General features: G+C 38.0%; 1 long non-coding RNA gene across 2 annotated transcripts in view; it reads right to left on the reverse strand.

Moving 5' to 3' along the window:
* Positions 1-14,860, reverse strand: part of LOC132672997 (uncharacterized) — a 60,104-nt gene extending 45,244 nt beyond the window's left edge. For both annotated transcript variants that reach the window (XR_009607822.2, XR_009607823.3), the window contains exon 1: positions 14,734-14,860. This is a non-coding gene — a long non-coding RNA (uncharacterized LOC132672997). The remainder of the gene's footprint in view (positions 1-14,733) is intronic.
* Between the last annotated feature and the right edge of the window lie 4,499 nt (positions 14,861-19,359).

Raw genomic sequence — 19,359 nt, forward strand, 5'->3', positions numbered from 1 at the left:
TCAGTTCTATGTAGTTTTCCCATATGAGGAAATGCTAGCTTGTGGAAGTGCATAAAACTTCCCAAAATAATCCTCCAACACACACACACACACACACACACACACACACACACACACACACACCACAAAATACACATATACAATCATTGCCCTTTAAATCTCCTTGGTGACATAGTGTGAGAAAAAAATCAGTGCTTCGTGTAAAGCTGTGAGTGCTCATTCATGACACCACCAGGTGTATTTATTGCCTACAATGGATTTTCAGTGAAAATTTTGATTGTGATTGCAGCAATAAGCACATATTGAGTGCAGCAATTTTTCATGAAAGTATTTTGCCGATTTTTGACACACTGTTCTCCAAAAAGGTTATATCACTTTTATTTTTAAGTTGCAATTGAACATTCTCAGGATGACACAAAAACTAAGCTGCAAAGCTTCACTGAGCAGCTAATAATTCCCCTGGTGGCACTTGGCACAGGACACTGTCACTTACTACTTGCAAAGTCAATGTAAAAGACAATAAACACATTTATAAACCGAAAAGAAGGACGAAGTCCAAAGGAGACCATGGAGGAGTGCCTTCCTATTTCAAAATAGTGGTTCCAATATTTATTTTCCATAACATCCCCAAATATGAATATACACCAGTTGACTGGATCTGTCTTAAAGAATGTAAAGACGCATATCTGTCCCTAAGGTTTTATCCCCAGTCTCATGTTTGTATTTTATTCCCACTTTTGGCAAAAATGGCAAAGTTAAAAGGAAAAGTGATTGCATTCTTCAGCAGTAATGAATAAGAACAGAAGTGTATTGCCATGAATCAACTCCAGTATTACAAGGCAGAGGAAGATGCATTTCAGTGAAGGAAATGTTTTTATATCAGGTGGTGGAGTCAACTTCAATCACTGATTTCTGAACTTCACCATCGCCCGCTACTGAAGCCAGTGTTTGAAAAGAGGCTAGGACACTGTAATGAGGTAATTAGACATGATGGTTCCTATTAACACAATCACTGGTCCTGCAGGAATAGGTCTTCTCTCTTGTTTGTTTACCCTGTTAGAACACCTCTAGTGAATGTGGGGAGGGTAGACAGCTCTCAGTTAAGCAATGAGATGTGGGCATAGAGCTTCCCTGGATTAGGTCCCCAGCTTGTCAGCCTACATTTCCTCATCTATTAAATAGCCTCCTAGATGCTCATCTCATTCTCAATTAATATGAGACTTATGCATTCTTGAATATTTCTAGCCCCAACATGTTGAGGCTAGAAAAAAATGAGAAGAATCTAATTCCCAAAATATCTCAGTAGATCTCATTTCTGTGATGTTTGTGTACATATCAAACCCCAAAAAGTGGCAAGAATCACAATAAGCAGTAGTTGAAACACCAACATGAAGGTAATATTTGCACCAAGCAACAAATAACAGCTTTTAAAATGTTGCCTGAAAAAAAATCCACTTTTAAAATATTGCCTGAAAAAAACCCATTTAATTTATTTTTCCCCCTTTATTCATGATGGCTACATAGCAAGTGGGTAGAATTGAGCCAAAAAGCAATACATAGAAGCTTACCTATTTCTTTCACCTTCCAATTGGTTCAGAGCAAAAATGCAATTTACCAATTATCCTTCTTTCTCAGTTAATACTTAATTTAGTTTTCACTTTTATGAAGGAAAATAGACAAGTTAATGTAGCAAATATATATTAGCATAATCACAGGAAGAACGGGACAGAGAAGAGGAGAAAATAGAAAACATATAATTCAGACCAAAGGATCAGAAAGGTTATAGTGAAAAGGGACTCTTGGGCTGAGTGTTGAGTGTAGAAGGTAAGGATAAGTTACAGAAACATTTAAGGGAGTATATTCCCAGCACAAGGGACACCATAAAAAAATCACGTTTCATGAGAAAAACTCCTATCCAAATATTTGGCACAGAGCCTGGGAGAAAGTGAGCATATATTTAAAAACTCATGAATTAATCACCCACATATGGTAATCAATTGAATCAACCCTACAAAGCCAAGCATTGAGCAATTTTTGCATCCAGATCATTCTCACTACTCAGGTGTGTGAGATGGCTTGCTGCTGAGGAGGAGAACATCCAGTCTGAGTGAAGTGAGGTCCTGGAGTTATTAGCATGCTGTTACCATAGACTTTGACCTTCTCTAATCACAAGGCATGAATATAATATGTTGTGACACACATATACTCAGCAGAGATTGTCAAACCTGCACTGACATTTTAGGAAACAACCAAATACATATTAACAACTAAAATGTTCACGTTCCCTGACTGAAAACATTTTGTGAACTTTTTCCTCCATCACAGTGACAGAATGAAAGCTCTAAAAAAGTCATAATCAATCAATCAATAAGCATACATCCAAAACTATCAGAAACAGAATGATCAGAACTATCAAAACTATATCAGAACTATAATAAACTCTCAGAAAGAGAAAATAAAACAATCCTATTTACAAGTTTATCAAAAATGAAAGTACCTAAGAATAAATTTAACCAAGAAGGTGAAAGCCTGTACAGTGAAAATCATGACATTAATGAAAGAAAATGAAAAAGACACAAATAAATGAAAAGATATTCTGTGCTCGATGAATGAATAATTACTATTGCCAGAATGCCTATACCACCCAAGGAAATCTACAGATACAGTGCAATCCCTATCAAAATTCCAATGGCATTTTTCACAGAAACAGAGCAAACAATTCTTTTTTTTATGAATATAATATTGTCAAATTGGCTTACATACCAACACCCAGTGCTCATCCCAACAAGTGCCCTCCTCAATGCCCATCTCCCATTTTCCCTTCTCTCCCACCTCCCCAACTTCCTCAGTTTGTTCTCTGTATATAAGAGTCTCTTGTGGTTTGCCTCTCTGTTTGTAACTATTTTTTCCCCTTTCCTTCCCCCCATGGTCTTCTGTTAAGTTTCTCAAGATCCACTTATGAGTGAAACATATGATATCTGTCCTTCTTGACTGACTTATTTCCCTCCACATAATATCTTCCAGTTCCATCCATGTTGCTGCGAATGGCATGATTTCATTGTTTCTCATTGCCCGGTAGTATTTCATTGAATATATAAACCACATCTTCTTAATCCATTCATTAGCTGATGGACATTTAGGCTCTTTCCATAATTTGGCTGTTGTTGAAAGTGCTGCTATAAACATTGGGGTACACGTGCCCCTATGCATCAGCACTCCTGTATCCCTTGGGTAAATTCCTAGCAGTGCTATTGCTGGGTCATAGGGTAGCTCTATTTTCTTAATTTTTTGAGGAACCTCCACACTGCAGAACAAACAATTCTAAAATTTGTGTGGAATCACAAAAGACCCCAAATAGCCAAGGTAGTCTTGAATAAGGAGAAAGAGCTAGAGGAATCACATTGCCTAATTTCAAACTATACTACAAAGCCATAGTAATCAAAACAGTATGGTTTTGGCATAAAAACACATAGGTCAGTAGAACAGAATAGAGAGCTCAGAACTACATCCCCAAATATATGATCAAATAATTTATGACAAAGGAGACAAGAATACACAATGGGGAAAGAGTCTTTTCAATGAATCATGTTGGGAAAACTGGACAGCCACATGCAAATGAATGAAAACTGGACCACTATCTTAAACTATACACAAAAATTAATTCAAAATGGATTAAAGACTTGAATATAATACCTGAAATTATAAAACTCACAGAAGAAAACATAGGCAGTAACTTCCTTGACATTGGCTTTATCTATAATTTTTTGGGTCTGACTTCAAAAGTAAAAATAAACAAGCTTCTGCACAGCAAAGAAAACAAAGAAATGAAAAGGCAACCTACTGAACAGTAGAAAATATTTGCAAAACATATATCTGATAAGGGAATCCTACTAAAATAAATAAAGAACTCATACAAATCTATAGGACAAAAATCTGATTTAGAAATGGGAAGAATATCTGAATAGATATTTTTCCAAAGAAGACATACAGGTGGCCAACAGGCACGTACAAAGATGGTCAACATCACTAATTATCAGGAAAATGCAAATCAAAACCACAATGAGATATTACCTCACACCCACTAGAGGGGCTACTATCAATAAGACAAGAAATAACAAGTGTTTGGTGAGGATGTGCAGAAAAGGGAACCCTTGTGCACAGTTGGTGGGAATGTAAATTGGTGCAGCCACCACGGAAAACAGTATGGAGGTTCCTCAAAAAATGAAAACTACATTGATCCAGCAATTCCACTACTGTGTTTTTATCTGAAGAAAACAAAAGTACTAATTTGAAAACATATATGCAGGGGCGCCTGTGTGGCTCAGTTGGTTAAGTGTCTGACTGGCTCAGTTCATGATCTCACAGTTCGTGAGTTTGAGCCCCTGTTGGGCTCTGTGTTGACAGCACAGAGCCTGGAGCCTGCTTCGGATTCTGTGTCTCCATCTCTCTCTGCCGCTTACCCACTAGAGCGCACTCTGTCTGTCTCTCTCTCTCTCAAAAATAAACATTAAAAATTTAAAAATATATATATTGAAAAGATATATGCACCCCCTTATTTCATGCAGCATAATTTACAATAGGAAAGATATGAAAACAACCTAAATGTCTATTAATGGATGAATGGATAAAGACAGTATGGTATACATATACAATGGAATAATACTATTAGCCGTAAAAAGGAATGAAATCTTACCATTTGTAACAACATGAATAGACCTTGAGGACATTATGCTAAGTAAAAATAAGCCAGACAGAGAAAGACATATTGTATGATCTCATTTATATGTGGAATATACACAAAACAAAACAAAGGAACAAACAAACAAAAAGCTCATAGATACAGAGAACAGACTGGTGTTTGCTTAAGATGGAAGTTTCAAGATAGGTGAGGGTTGCAGGGTTGACATAGATGAAGAGGGTCAAAGGATACAAAACTTCAGTTATAAAATAAGTCATAGGCTGTAATGTACAGCATGGTGACTATAGTTAATAATACAGTGTTGCATATGAAAGTTGCAGATGGTAGATCTTAAAAGTTCACAGTCACAAGAAAAAGAGAATTTATAACTATGTATGGTGATGGGTATTAACTAGACTTACCGTGATGATAATTTCACAATATATACGTATCTAATCGTCATATTGTACCCCTGGAACGAATTAATGTTATAGCAATTTTGCATTAAAAAACACATGTATCCATTAGCGATGTATCCATGACTAATTGTGCTAGTTGCTGTGTAGGATTCAAGAGAAATGCATTAGTATTCTCTCTTTTATTTTGAAATTTGTGGAGACAAAGGTTACAGACTAACACAGAACAGGATAAAACCAAATATGAAAATGTACAGAGTAGAGTAAGAGCTGACAGACTAAGGAAGAATAGTTGTAAGTTCAAAATAATTAAGAATGTCTATGGTAGAGAGAGTGTTGTAGACCTTCCTGGCTGCTATATAGAAATACCATTGACTGCCTGGCTCATAAACAACAAACATTTATTTCTCACAGTTCTGGATACTGGGACATCCAAGATCAAAGTGCTGGAAGATTAGCTTTCTGGTGAGGCCTCTTTTTGCTGTAACCTCACATGGTGAGGGGGCAAGGCAGCTTTCTGGCCTCTTTGATAAAGGCACTAACCCCATTCATGAAGGCTTCATCCTCATGACCCAGTCACTTCACAAAGGCCCAGCCTCAAAGTACCATCACGCTGGGAATTAGATCTTCAACATATGGATTTTAGGGGAATACAAATAAGCAGGCCATAGCAGATGGGATTTCATATAAAACCTGTGTTCTATACGAAAAAAAGTACTTCTGACCTGTTGAGATCAAGCAGAGAAATAATCCTGATTTAATGATACTAAGGGGGCACCTGGGTGTCTCAGTTGGTTAAGCATCTGACTCTTGGTTTCAGCTCAGGTTGTGATCTCACAGTTTGTGGGTTCAAGTCCCACATTGGACTCCATGCTGACAGTGTGCAGGGCCTGCTTGGGATTCTCTCTCCCTGTCTTTCTGCCCCTCCCCAACTCACACATGTGCATAAGCTTTCTCTCTCCCCCACTCAAAATAAATACATAAGCTTAAAAAAAAAAGATGCCAAGATGCTCAGAAAATATTCAGAGAAATCATATTTTATTGATCAGCAGCAATTAAAGATATTTGCTTAAAACGCTAAGCTGATATTTTGGAACAATGACTGGAGGAGGGGGAACTCTGGTTTTCATTTATTGTAAAGAATTATTTTGCCTTGGGGCGCCTGGGTGGCTCAGTTGGTTGAGCGTCCAACTTTGGCTCAGGTCATAATCTCACAGTTTGTGAGTTCGAACCCCACATCAGGCTCTGTGCTGACAGCTCAGAGCCTGGAACCTGCTTTGGATTCTGTCTCCTTCTCTCTCTCTGCCCCTCCCCACTTGTGCTCTGTCTCTCTGCCTCTCAAAAATAAATAAATGTAAAAAAAACTTTTTTAAAGAATTATTTTGCCTTGAATAATTAGATTAGCTTCCCTTAAGGACCATGTGCTGCAAAAGGAAAAAGAAAAACAACAAAAAGTCAGGCGTTACACTCAGTCCATTTGCTTAAACAATGTACAAACAGCAAGGTTCACGCAGTTAATGGTAGAGACCCCTCGGTGAACAATTACGTAACATGTGTCATTGGTTCCATGAGAGGCTCTGATCCCAGCTACATTTCATCATTTTGTGGAGTGACAGAAAGCCAAGTCTCTTCAACCGTATAAAGGAAAACATGCATGGCAATAAGAGAATGGTAAAGAGAAAAGTATGCTTTTAGGAAAGCTGGGCCAACTTCTGCACCTCAAACAGATTATGTAGAGACCTATTATATGTCACATACTATTCTAGGTATTGGATATGCTGTTGTGAATAAATAAGAGGCCCTTCCCTCAGAGAGCATACATTTTAATGGAAGAAACAACCTATAAACAAATCCAGACAGAAAAAGAAAAATTCAGAGTAAAAACTACTAAGCATTAAGAACGCAGAATATAGAGGTATTGTAAAGAGTGACTGGAGAGCTGTCTTAAGAAGACTGAGTAGAAAAAGTCCTCTCTGATGAAGTTACATTTGTGTTAAGACCTAAACGATGGGGAGCGCCTGGGTGGCTCAAGCTGTTGAGTGCCAGACTTGATTTCAGCTCAGGTCATGATCCCAGGGTTGTGGGATTGAGCCCCGTATCAAGCTCTGTGCCGAGTGTGGAGCGTGCTTACAATTCTCTCTCTCTCTCTCTCTCTCTTTCTCTCTCTCTCTCTCTCTCAGTCTCCCCCCCCCCCGTCCTTCTTTCCCATGTGCATTCTCTATCTCTCTAAAAAGTAATAAATAAGTAAGTAAAACAGAAAAGAAAAGAAAAGAAAAGAAAAGAAAAGAAAAGAAAAGAAAAGAAAAGAAAAGAAAAGAAAAATACCTAAATGATGGAAAGAGCCACTGTGGTGTTACTGAGGGGAGCATATCCCAAGCAGAAGGAAAGCAGTTGTTGTATTTAGTTATTGTCTTTAGTTTATTTAGTTATTTAGTATTCATTAATAATTCTTTCAATATGCAAGCAAGCAAAACAACACAAGTACATTTATCAAGCCGTTACTATGCCCATGCATTGTTCTAAAGAATACAAAAGCAATTATTAAAAAAAAAGTCATCAAGAAATCAGAGTTGAATGGAAGGAAATGGAAATGTTTCCATACAGAGGATGGAGAAAGTGAGAGGATAAGAAAACATCAGCTTTTGTTTCCAAGTGTCAGATACTCAGAGCATTACAAATTAAAACAGATGAAGTGTTAAGGTGTATATGTTAATGAATTATAACGAAGTCCAACCACCACTTCCCTCTTCTACTTCTTCAATGGATCTTGTTTGCTTATCTGTAGAACTTGGGGAAAACTTTCTGCTCTTAATACTTATTTTTTGTTTATTTGTTTTTTGGCTTGCCTTTATCAGTGTCCTTTAAGTATAGCTTCTGCACTCATATTATGCATACATTTTGATGAGTTTTGACAAATTTTACACCCACCTAGCTACTACCATAATCATGATAGTCAACAATTCAATCACCTTCTACAAACTTCCTCATCACCTTTTGTATCATTCCATCTCTACCCTGCCAGCCTCCAAGCTGCAAATTTTTCTTTTAATTTTTTTGATAAGTATTACAATTTTTTGTTGAAAATGATATAATTTGTGGATAATATATAATACAGAATAGTTATTTGATTTAAATTGTCACCTTCTGAGGAATTTCTTCTGGCAGTTAATTAACTTACCTGCACTCAAATAGCAAACTCATTGTTTCCTGCATTTTTCAGCAGCTAACAACCTTGCTCATTTCCTTGAACTTCTAGCTACTGCTTCCTGCTCTCCCCCATCCCACCCTCTTGCTTGCCCCACTGTGGATCTCCCCTAAACTTGCATAGTTTAGTGGTTAGTCAAGGATTTGGGCAGTTGATATTCACTCTTAGAAACTCATCTTCTTTGTGTCTTCCTTATTTCCAAGACCTCCCTTCTAAATTTCCATCTGTTCTGGCAGTTCCAAGGTCTGGTCTTTAAGCTGATATCAGTTGAGTTTTCTATTGCCTGAGTTGTTCATAGACTCAGGAATTACATGGTGAAAAATGAACACACATCTCACCCACTGCAGTATTTTCTCTAAAGGTTAGTCTTGCTGTTTTCTGTCTGCTTTTTCACTAGGCTACCAGGAATCTTCCCCATGCATGTACAGTCAGGAATCATCCATGGACAGAGGCAGATGTTATATCCAAATCTGGGGATCTAGCCCTTTATGTGGCCCTCTTGCTTTCAGAATATAACCTGCAAATTTCCAGCTGCTCTTCCAGCCCTGACCTCACTTCTCTACCACTCCAGCCCCACAATGATTTTTTAAATGGAGAGAACGGCTTTAGAACTGGTTCGGTGATGCTGGCTACAAGGATTTTGAGGAGCATGTTAGAAAAGGTCTATATTGCAGTGAATAAATTGACATCAGACTTAGAGTATACAGCCAGTTAAAGATGAAAAGGAAGTGCTGAGCCGATTATTAGAAACTGGAGGAAGGATGATCCTTATAACTTTATGGCTGAAAGGTTAGCAACATTCTCATCTGAAGTCATTGTAGAGGACACAAAGAAAAATGGATACTTCGTAGAAAAATGTTGAAGATGCTGCCTAGCTTTTTGTCACTGCTTATGGTAAAATGAGACAGGAGAGACATAAATTGAGGGAAGGATAGTTAAATAAAGAGGACCCAGGACTTGACAGTTTAGAAAATTCTCCATCTTTCTAGATGACAAAAGATGCTAAAATTAAGAAATAACTTTTAAGCAAAGTTCAAACCCAGGTCACAGCCAGAAAAAAAAATATTACCTAATGATGAAGGAAAAACTGCCTAAACTACAAATGTATCAGGGGTGATACTTCAGAGTAAAATTTAATCACAAAAGCCCTTGAAAAAGTGTAAGAATGGGGTACACCTCATAAGTCCTCTCAAACAAAACTAATCTGTCTATAGGAAGCTGTTATGGGCTGTATAGTGTCCCCTTCAAAACTCCTGTCTTGAAGTTCTAACCCCCAGTATATCAGAATGTGGCTATTTGAGGAGATAGGGCCTTTAAAGAGGTGACCAAGTTTAAATGAGGCCATAGGGTGGGTCCTGATCCGATATAACTGGTGTCCTTACAAGAAGAGGAGAATAGGACACATGGTTACACATGTACATAGACAAAAGACCATGTGAGGACACAGGCAAGATGGCTGTCTGCAAGCCAAAGAGAGAGGCTTCAAGAGAAACCAGACTTACTGACACCTTTATCTTGGACTTCCAGCCTCCAGAACTATGGGAAAATAAATCTGTGTTGTTTAAGCAACCTCTTATGTGGTATTTTGTTATGGTACCCCTAGCTGACCAATAAAGAAGTTTAAGGGACTTGTCCCTCAGCTGCCTCTATAGGAGGCAAAATTAGAGAAAGTTTTATGACAATGCAATTTGTGTTTTTTTACTTCTGTCTCGTAAACTCGAATGGTATCCACAGGAAGTTTTTGAGCAAAGTATATCAGCAAAACACTAACATCGTGGTGGCATGGGACAGAAATGGGACAAAATGACAAGGCTTGTTTGGACCTTTAAAATCCTACAGGCCAAAAAAAAACAGTCTGAGAATACTATTTAGCCACAAACATGTACTACCTTTAATGAAAAATGAGGTATGAATCAAAAGGCACAACAGAAAGCGCAGACAGAGAAGAAGAGAGCCATGGAGAATTACTCTCAGGCCTTGAGACCTAATCAGATAGTTGCCAACATTTGCCTTGGCTGAATTTCAAAATTTTTATCAGTGACTACTTTTTGCTTCTTATATCTTCAGTTTTTGAACTGGAATGTCTATGGATTATCCTATGCCTGTCCCACTACTGTATGAGTGCTTGTGTGACAAAATTTGTCTCTAATTTTATAAAGCAACAGAATGAAAAGAATTGTACTTGAGGTCTTGAACTTATGGCACTGTATCTGAGGAGCTTCATCATATCTCCATACAGGTCAGATAGTGAGATTCTGGACTTTAAGCTGGTGACATAATGTGATACAATTTTTCGGGAACTTGAGAACACATAAATGTGTACTTAATATGGAAGGGATATAAATTATTGGGGGTCAGAGGGTAGATTGTAGAAGGCATCCTCTAAGATATATCCCAATAAGCACCCCCACACACACCTGCTATGGTATTCACACCCTGTAGAATCCCCTTCCCTTCATATTAGGCTGGCTTAATGACTTTCTTTTTTTTAATTTATTTAAAATTCGTTAATGTTTTTTTTTTTTTTCAAGAGAGAGAGAGAGAGGACAGGGGAGGGACAGAGAGAGGGGGGACAGAGTATCCAAAGCAGGCTCTGCAGTCATGGCAGACAGCCTGATGTGGGGCTCAAACTCATGACTCATGAGATCATGACCTGAGCCAAAGTCAGATGCTTAACTAACTGAACCACCCAGGTACCCGTTAATGACTTTCTTCTAATGAATAAAATATGGCAAAAATGTTGGAATGTCCCTTCTGAGATTGGCTCTCAAGAAAACTGTCTTTTCTCCTGCTGGCCTGTCTTGCTTTCTCTCTCTCTTATTCTAATGAACACACAGCTGGTGTGTGTGTTGCCCAATGGAGGGGACATATGGCAACCAATGGAGGGAGATTTCTGGCCAACAGCCAAGGAGGAAGTGCAACCCTCCGGTCAACAGCAGTAAGGAACTGAATCCTGCTCTCAACCATGTAAGTGATCTTGGAAGTAAATCCTCCCTTAGTCAAGACTTTGGATGAGACAGCAGCTCTGGCTGATACTTTGATTACAGATATGTGAACTACCTTGAGGCAGAGTCACCCAAATTCTTGATGCACAGAAACTGAGATAACAAATCTTTTTTTTAAGCTACTAAATTCTGGGTTCACTTTTTAAACCTCAACAGGTAAATAGTACAATGTATGGTTTGTTTTTAGTAAATGGAATACGAAAGAAGTGGGACTGTGACACCCAAAGTCTCAATCAAATGAACTCATGTCGCTTTTGCCTTCCTCACACACACACAAAAAAACATTGCTTTTAGAATTCTGAGTCACCATGTTAAAATTCTGATCGTTCTGAATCTGAATAAAATTCTGATTGTGCTATGAGGAAACCCAGACTTCATACAGGCAGGTACTCAGTCAAAGCTAAACCCAGCCATCCAGTCATCCTAGCCCAGGAACCAGACGTGGCTGAGAAATCCTCCCCAAATAGTGAGTCAACCCCATTTATTCAAAATTGCCAAAAGCTAGTGCAACACACAGTGAAAAAAAAAGCCATTTCTGTTCTGTTTGAATTCATTAGTATAATAAAAGTTTAGTTTTATTGCACTACATTTGGAAGCAACTTTCCACATTCCCTACTCTCCAGTAGGTAGCTATGGGTCTGGCAAATGCTGTTTTCTCTCTACTGATTAATAAAGACCATCAAGGGGTGCCCTGGTGACTCAGTCAGTTAAGCAGCTGACTAGTGATTTCGACTAAGGTCATGATCTCACCGTTTGGGAGTTTGAGCCTTGCATCTGGCTCTGTGCTGACAGCATTGGAGCCTCCTTGGAATTCTACCTCACTCTCTGCCCCTCCTTTCCTGGCTTGTGTTCTGTCTCTCTCAAAATAAATCAATAAACACTTAAAAAAAATAAAGACCATCAAAAGCAGTTTGCTGTCTACTGGGAGGTCTACAATGCATCCCAATCATCCCAATCATGTCAAAATCAACTTTCCTGCCTTCATCGCCAACTCATTACACAGTATATCACCCTGATCTATTACAGTGGGGACATGATGCTGAGTGGAATTAGTGAACAAGAGGTTCACTACTAGACATTTTGGTCCAGCACATACATGGAAGGGGCGGGGAATAAATCCTATAAGAATTCAAAGATCTGCCTCTTCTGTGATCTGGGGCATGGTGAGTTATCCCTTCCAAGGTGAAGGATAAGTTTCTTCATCTGACAATTCCACAACTAAGAAACATGTTGTCTGGTGGAACTCTTCAGAGGGGGTATACTATTTACCACGCCCCCAAAGACTTCCAGCTTTGAGTGGGTTTCTGAATATTTGTATCTTCTCAAAATTCATATGTTGAAATCCTAATGTCCAATGTGATAGTATTAAAAATGAGCCCTTTTGATCGATGGTTAAGTCGTGACGGTGGAACCCTCATGAATGGGATTGGTATCTTTATGAAAGACCCCATAGAGCTTCTTAGCCCCCTTTACCATGTGAGGTCACAGTAAGAAGTCAGCAGTCTACAACCCAAAAGAGGGCCTTCGCCAGAACCTGGGCATGCTGGCACCATGATCTTGGACTTGTGGCCTCCTGAACTGTGAGAAATTAGTTTCCATTGTTTACAAGCCATCAGTCTCTGGTATTTTTGTTATAGCAGCCCAAATGAACTATATCAGGCTCAGAAAAGGACAGGTTCTGGAACAGGTCCAGGATGCTTTGTAGACTGCTCTAATGCTTAGCCTATGTGGCTAAACAGATCCAATGGTGGTGTAGTATGTGTGGCAGATACAAAATGCTGTATAAAACCCTGATAGACACTTACAGGTGAATGTAGCACAGTCTTTTTAAATTTTAGAATAAAGCTCTCCTATTGTTGACATTTAACTGCTTCACTTAGTTTCTGGTTTTTTATGGTCCCTGTTAGAGGCTGAATGCTCAACCACTGGCCATCAAATTACCATCATTATCTAGATGTTCTGTAATAGACTAAACTATATTTGGTTGATCACAGCAGTACATAATCATCAAGTGAAAGCAGTATATAAAATGGTTCAAACAAATTCTAAAGTCATAAGTAAGTTACATGACCCAATGGCCCAGATGCCCATGACCTCTACCTACTCCTTTCCCTTTGGTTTCTTTATCTCAACCACATCTATGTCCTCACAGGGAGTTTCATGTGACTAAGTGATTCAGTAAATAATCTGGTACCTTTCATTGCTGAGTACTTAACTTGCCAAAAGCCAAGACCAATGACAAGCCCCTGACACTATTTCTCAGCACAACTAACCAACCACCTGGAGGTAGATTGGTCACACGGGATGATTTCTGTCATGAGAGGACAACACTTTTTTTCTCTTTACCTATCCAGGCTTTTCTTTTAATTTCTTCTCTTCCCATTCCTACATCATGGATTTCTCTCTTTCTTCTCTCATTTTCTCATCTCTCCACTCTCTCCTCGGTCATTCTCAGGGTATCATATTCTGTTTTTTCCCTTTGATGCCACATAGACCTCCAGCTTAAGTCATGCACTCAACACTCTAGTAAAACTGTACTTAAGATTAACAATAACTTTAGTGAATGTAAAATTTAGTTGTTATCTGTGGTTTTGTCTCAGAAATATTCAAAAGTGACCAGATCTTTCATCTTGGAATGTACTCCCTTCTTAGTTCCGTTTATGTTACTAATAAAAGGACACTTTCTTTTTCTCCAGTCTCTTTTGTAGACTGCTCCCCCACTGCTTGCTTTTTAAACTTACCTCTTTTAGGCTTGATTCAAGGCGTGCTTCTTTTTCCCAAGACAGTAATAATAGCCATTAAGTTTACAGGTTCTAGATTCAGACTGTGTGGATTTAAAAATAGCCTCCACCATTTACTAACTGTGTAGCCATGGAATAATTGCATAACCCTTCAAAATCATGATTTTTGTTCTTTAAATGGGGTATAATAACATTACCTATTTCTCAGAGTTCTTGGAAAGATTAAACAAGATAAGTTATGTAAAGTGCTTAGCACCTTCCTGGAATCCAGCTAATAGTCAATAAATGTTAACTATATTTATCCATTCATTGCTAAATATTCTTTATAGGTAATCTCATCTATTCCAGCAGCAATATATAACATGTATATGCTAATGATTTCCAACTTAAAGCTCTCCTTACAGTTTCTCCAAACAAAATTGTCCAGTCATCCTTTTCATTTTTTCTCTTTTTATACATAATATCAATCAGTGCCATTTTTCCCTCTCAAAATCTGTCTCAAATCTGTCTACTTTCCATTTTCAGAGGACTAGCCAATTTCAAGTCATCATTATTTTTTGCCTTAACTGCTGAAATAGCCTCATTATTGACATTTCTCTTTCATGCTTCTCCCATAAGATCTTTTGTCCTTAGAGAAGTCAGAATAATAAGTTTAAAACAAATCATATTAAGATGCTCTACTACTTACAGTTTTCCAATGATTTCCCATTGTGGTTTATATAAAACTCAAATGCTTTGAAATGACAGTCAAAAGTATACATGACTTAGTGGCCCTACCTACGCCTCTAACTTCTTTTTCAGTCACTTTACCTTCTGCTCAGTACATCTCAGGCAAATGGAATATCGGCCTCTTAAAATTCTAACTGTTTTGTTTTTTTTTCTGTTCCGTTCATTATTTTTGCCACTGCCTACAATGTGTACTTTGTCTTTCTCCAGATAATTCTTTCTCATTGTCCCAAATGCACCTCACTGTACCCAGTGGTTTTCTGGATGCCTTCAATTAGTGTAGTGAGGATCCTCTTGACAATAAGGTTTCATATTGACATTTAAGGACTATTTTCTTAAAGGAAAATAAATAAATTCCCAAGTTAGTGAATAACTTGTCTGGATCAGGATACATGGTTCTCTCTGTTTCTTCTATCATTGTGAGCTTCATTTTTCATTATGCTTACAGCCCTAATAGCTGTATGTCATTGTTTTTAGTCTTTATACGTGGGCTGAGAAATTCAGTCTGTGCTCAGGGCCCCAGTGCATGTGACTGTCTCCTCTAAAATTACATAGAAGGTTGGGGCACCTGGGTGGCTCAGTCAGTTAAGTGTCCTACTTCGGCTGAGGTCGTGATTTCACTGTTTGTGAGTTCAAGCCCCACATCGGGCTCTCTGCTCTCTTCACAGAGCCTTCTTTGGATCCTCTGTTCTCACTCTCTCTCTGCCCCTCCACCACTCATGCTTGATCTCTCTCTCAAAAAAAAATAAATAAACAGTTAAAAAATAAATAAATGAAATAAAATTACATAGGAAATGAATACCAAGACTTCTCTGCCAGTTTCTCATCCAGGATTCCAGTTTTGTTTTGTTTTTTAAATCACTTTAACCCCCACTCAAGGCTGTGTATTTATTTACATTTTATTTCATATCTAGAGAGATGTTGACCTCATTGTTATTTTCACTTTGTCTTATATATATATATATATATATATATATATATATATATGTAAATATGTAGTTAATAAGTATATGTAAGTATATATAGATATAGTTACATACGTGTGTATAAGTATGTATACATGGCATTGTTATATTTTGCAAGGAGTTCCAAATCCCTTCCAACATAATATGGAAGTCCTCAAAATGTCCATGTGCTTGAAAATATTTTGTGAAGACATGACTAAATAAATGAAAGAATATGAAATCTACCTTGGATATCTTGAAAATTGAAAATATTGTTAGATTATGGGTTCTAGGATTAGGAATAATGCCTTAAAATATGTAGTAAATTTAGATTATGGACAGTGTCTGAATATTAATTTTATGTGAATTCAGTACTGTTAGCTTCAGTGACATCACAGGGGCATGTGGCCACGTTATGAAGAACCAACATACTATAAGCTTTGTTGTACAGTGTGTTACAAAGATCCTGATTGAGACACTCAACAAGGTTGGCTTCTAGAATAGAAATATGTGGATGTTCTTAAATAATTTATTTTATTTACTGAGCAACATTTCCGTTTTTCTCTTAAACCCGTTGTAATGTGAAATAGCACACACTTTCATAAAAATATACAAAAACTAAAATATACTGCTCAAAAAAATGCCAGAAAGCAATTATCTATTTAATCTGCATGTTCTCATAAGGAGAACATTGATAGTACCCCCAAAGCCTCCCTTTGTGCCATCTCTGACATCTCAGCTCTCCATTTACCTACAATTTCATGAATTCCATTCATGGCATAGATTATTTATAGTTTTGTTGTACCAACTTACACTCACAAGAACAGTGATTAAGGTATCTATTTGCTCCACATTCTCACCAAATATTGGTAGTTTTAGTGTTTTCTGTTTTAGCCACCCTGATGGGGCTGTACTGATGTTTTACTTTGACCAATGGTGTGTTTATATTTATATTTATATTTATAGATATATTTATATAAATATATATACATACACACATGCACAGATGATAATACATATCTATATATATTATATTATCTATATAGTTGAACAATTTTATTTATATATATATGTGTGTGTGTGTGTGTGTGTGTGTGTGTGTGTGTGTGTGTGTGTATAAGCGCTGATTCTCGTGTGTCCTCCCCTGACAGAGTTGGTGTCGGAATTGGGATGTGCTAGTCTGACCCTGACACAGTGAAACATGGTGAAAACATTGCTTGCAAAAGGAATGTTTGAAAAGCAGAGAAAGATGAGCCCTCACTTTCTGGGTGTCTGAGGTCATCCATGGTATAAAGCAGCAGCTGAACTTTTGTCTGTTGCGAAAGGTTAAAGTTGCATGTGCACGTGAAGATGATGGATCCACTTTAAGAGATTGGCTTGCTGTATTCTCTAGCTGTTCCTGGCCATCCTAGCTAAAATGGGAAGGAGAAACAGTGTAGCCTGGATAGTGTCTTTCATTGTTTTAGCTCTTCTCCCTTGACAAGGAGAAACATTCATGAACATGAGCATTGGATGAGCCAGATGTGTTAAAATGTGTATTTTCTCTCCTTCAAGTGGGATAAAAAAGGTTCACACAGTTCCTAGAGCGGGAGCAAAGCTTTAGGTGAGCCAAAGCGGAGATATAAGGAACACTCTTGTCATTTCTTCAGCCTAACTGCTTGCAGTGCAGCAGGGCCCCTGCCCCTGTCTTGCATTCCAGCTGGATTTCTCCTGACAATTATAATCTTAAACCTGTAAATGTGGAATTTACTGAGAGAAGTTTTAATAAATTTGCAGCAGCATAAAAAGGATATTTTAACTGCCTTTGTATTTTGCAGTTATTGTATCTGCATATATAATAAAAATTGCAGTAAATACTTGTAATTTCATAAATTGTAAAGAGATAATCACAATCTGGGGATGCTACAAAGTAAGGTGCTAGTGGGACACTGATTCCTTGATTTTTGTCAGTGGTGGTTTTGTTGCAAGTTAAATTCTTTAAGAGTTTAAAACAAAACATGTCTTTATAAACTGATGTTTTTGGCTCTGAATTTTGCCCATTTTTAGAGTCTCTGAATAAAGGGAGATACATGAACAGAGAGTCAATCTCCAAATAGAGATACACTTTTGATGTTGTGAAAACAGTTTTTAGTTGCTAATGAGCTCCTCTGAAATCAGATATCTGACCCTTAGAGGCAGATAATTTTCGAGCTTAATGTGCATAGTTTTTAGTAGATCAATTTGGACTCTAACACTGACAAGACAAAAGAGGCTCAGGAAATCCTTGCTTGTCGCCTAGACTTGGAACACAGCTGTCTGCCTCTATACAATCTTGCCTTTGCTGCTGCTGAAGAAAAGCCAGTGGCTTTTTAAAAAAAATATGAATTCAGATACTAATTGCCTGAACCTTACTCCAAGCTGAAACCTAGTATTTCCTGTTATGGGCTGTTTTGGTCTCAGCATGGATTATACTGAACTGAAGGCCACCATAGGCTTAATGAGCAGAACTCAGATTCCAAGACTGCTACAGATTGAAGATCCCCCTGTGTGGGGCCATAAACTGTGAAAATATCCTTGATGCTGACTGGACCATCTGTGTCACATACAAACGTCCACAGAAAAGGGCTTATTCTCTGATAGAACTATCTGAAATTAAGCTCCTGGTCAACTTCATATTTCTGAGACTGATTGCATTCCCAAACTGTGATCTCTGGCAAAAACTGCAAGTTGGAAGGAGGACACATCATGGGGCTTATGAACCCTCCACCCACTCCTGACAGATGAGCCTCCTGACCCACTGGAGGATGTCTCATTGCTGTTGATTAGTTGTGTTTGGCTTTTCTGATTAGTTGTCGTTTGCAGCAATGAACTGGTAGCTTGAGTCCAATTCCTGCATCTTTCTCCTCATGCACACACCTCAGTAAGGAAATTTTATTATTTTTTTAAAATGTTTAGTTATTAATTTTGAGAGAGAGAGGGAGAGAGAGCAGGGAAGGGGCAGAGAAAAGGAGAGAGAGAGAACCCCAAGCAGGCTCCATGCCATCAGTGCAGAGCCTGATGCAGGGCTCAAACCCACGAACCATGCGATCATAACCTGAGCTGAAACCAAGAGTCAGACGCTTAACCGACTGAGCTACCCAGGTGCCCAGTAAAGCAATTTTATTATTAAATACAGCTATCTTCAGAAAGCTTTGAGTTTTTGGTAGGTGGTTCACCCAGTAAATGATCAGAGTAAAAGGGATGGGAGGTTGTGTAAACTCATTTTTAAAATGTTTGAAAATTCAGGACTTTGACTTAATTTTTAAATGTGATGTGCCTTTCTGATTAAGTTGTATAAAGTGTTGTTTTGTTCTGTTTTTTTCTGAGAAAAGTGCTTGGACCTTCTTGCATACAACATTTCTAGATGAATCGTACGGGTGAGAGTAGGAGATAAAGTAAAGATTGGAAAGGCGCAATTGTTGGATGAGATACACTTAGATAAAACAACACAGAAAAGGCAAAACCCTGATACCTGGGCAGGCAAAGGGAATGGAGAAGGGATTAATAATCTTTTTTTTTTTTTTTTTTTTCGAAACTGTTCCAGAAGCTTAGCTTTCCTCCCACAGAGAAGAGAGAAACATCCTCAGTGTTGATTTTCCAAGCTGCTCCGAGCCTTTTGAATCAAC

The sequence above is a fragment of the Panthera onca genome, chromosome C1, assembly GCF_046562875.1.
Source record: "Panthera onca isolate mPanOnc1 chromosome C1, mPanOnc1 haplotype 2, whole genome shotgun sequence".
NCBI lineage: Eukaryota > Metazoa > Chordata > Mammalia > Carnivora > Felidae > Panthera > Panthera onca.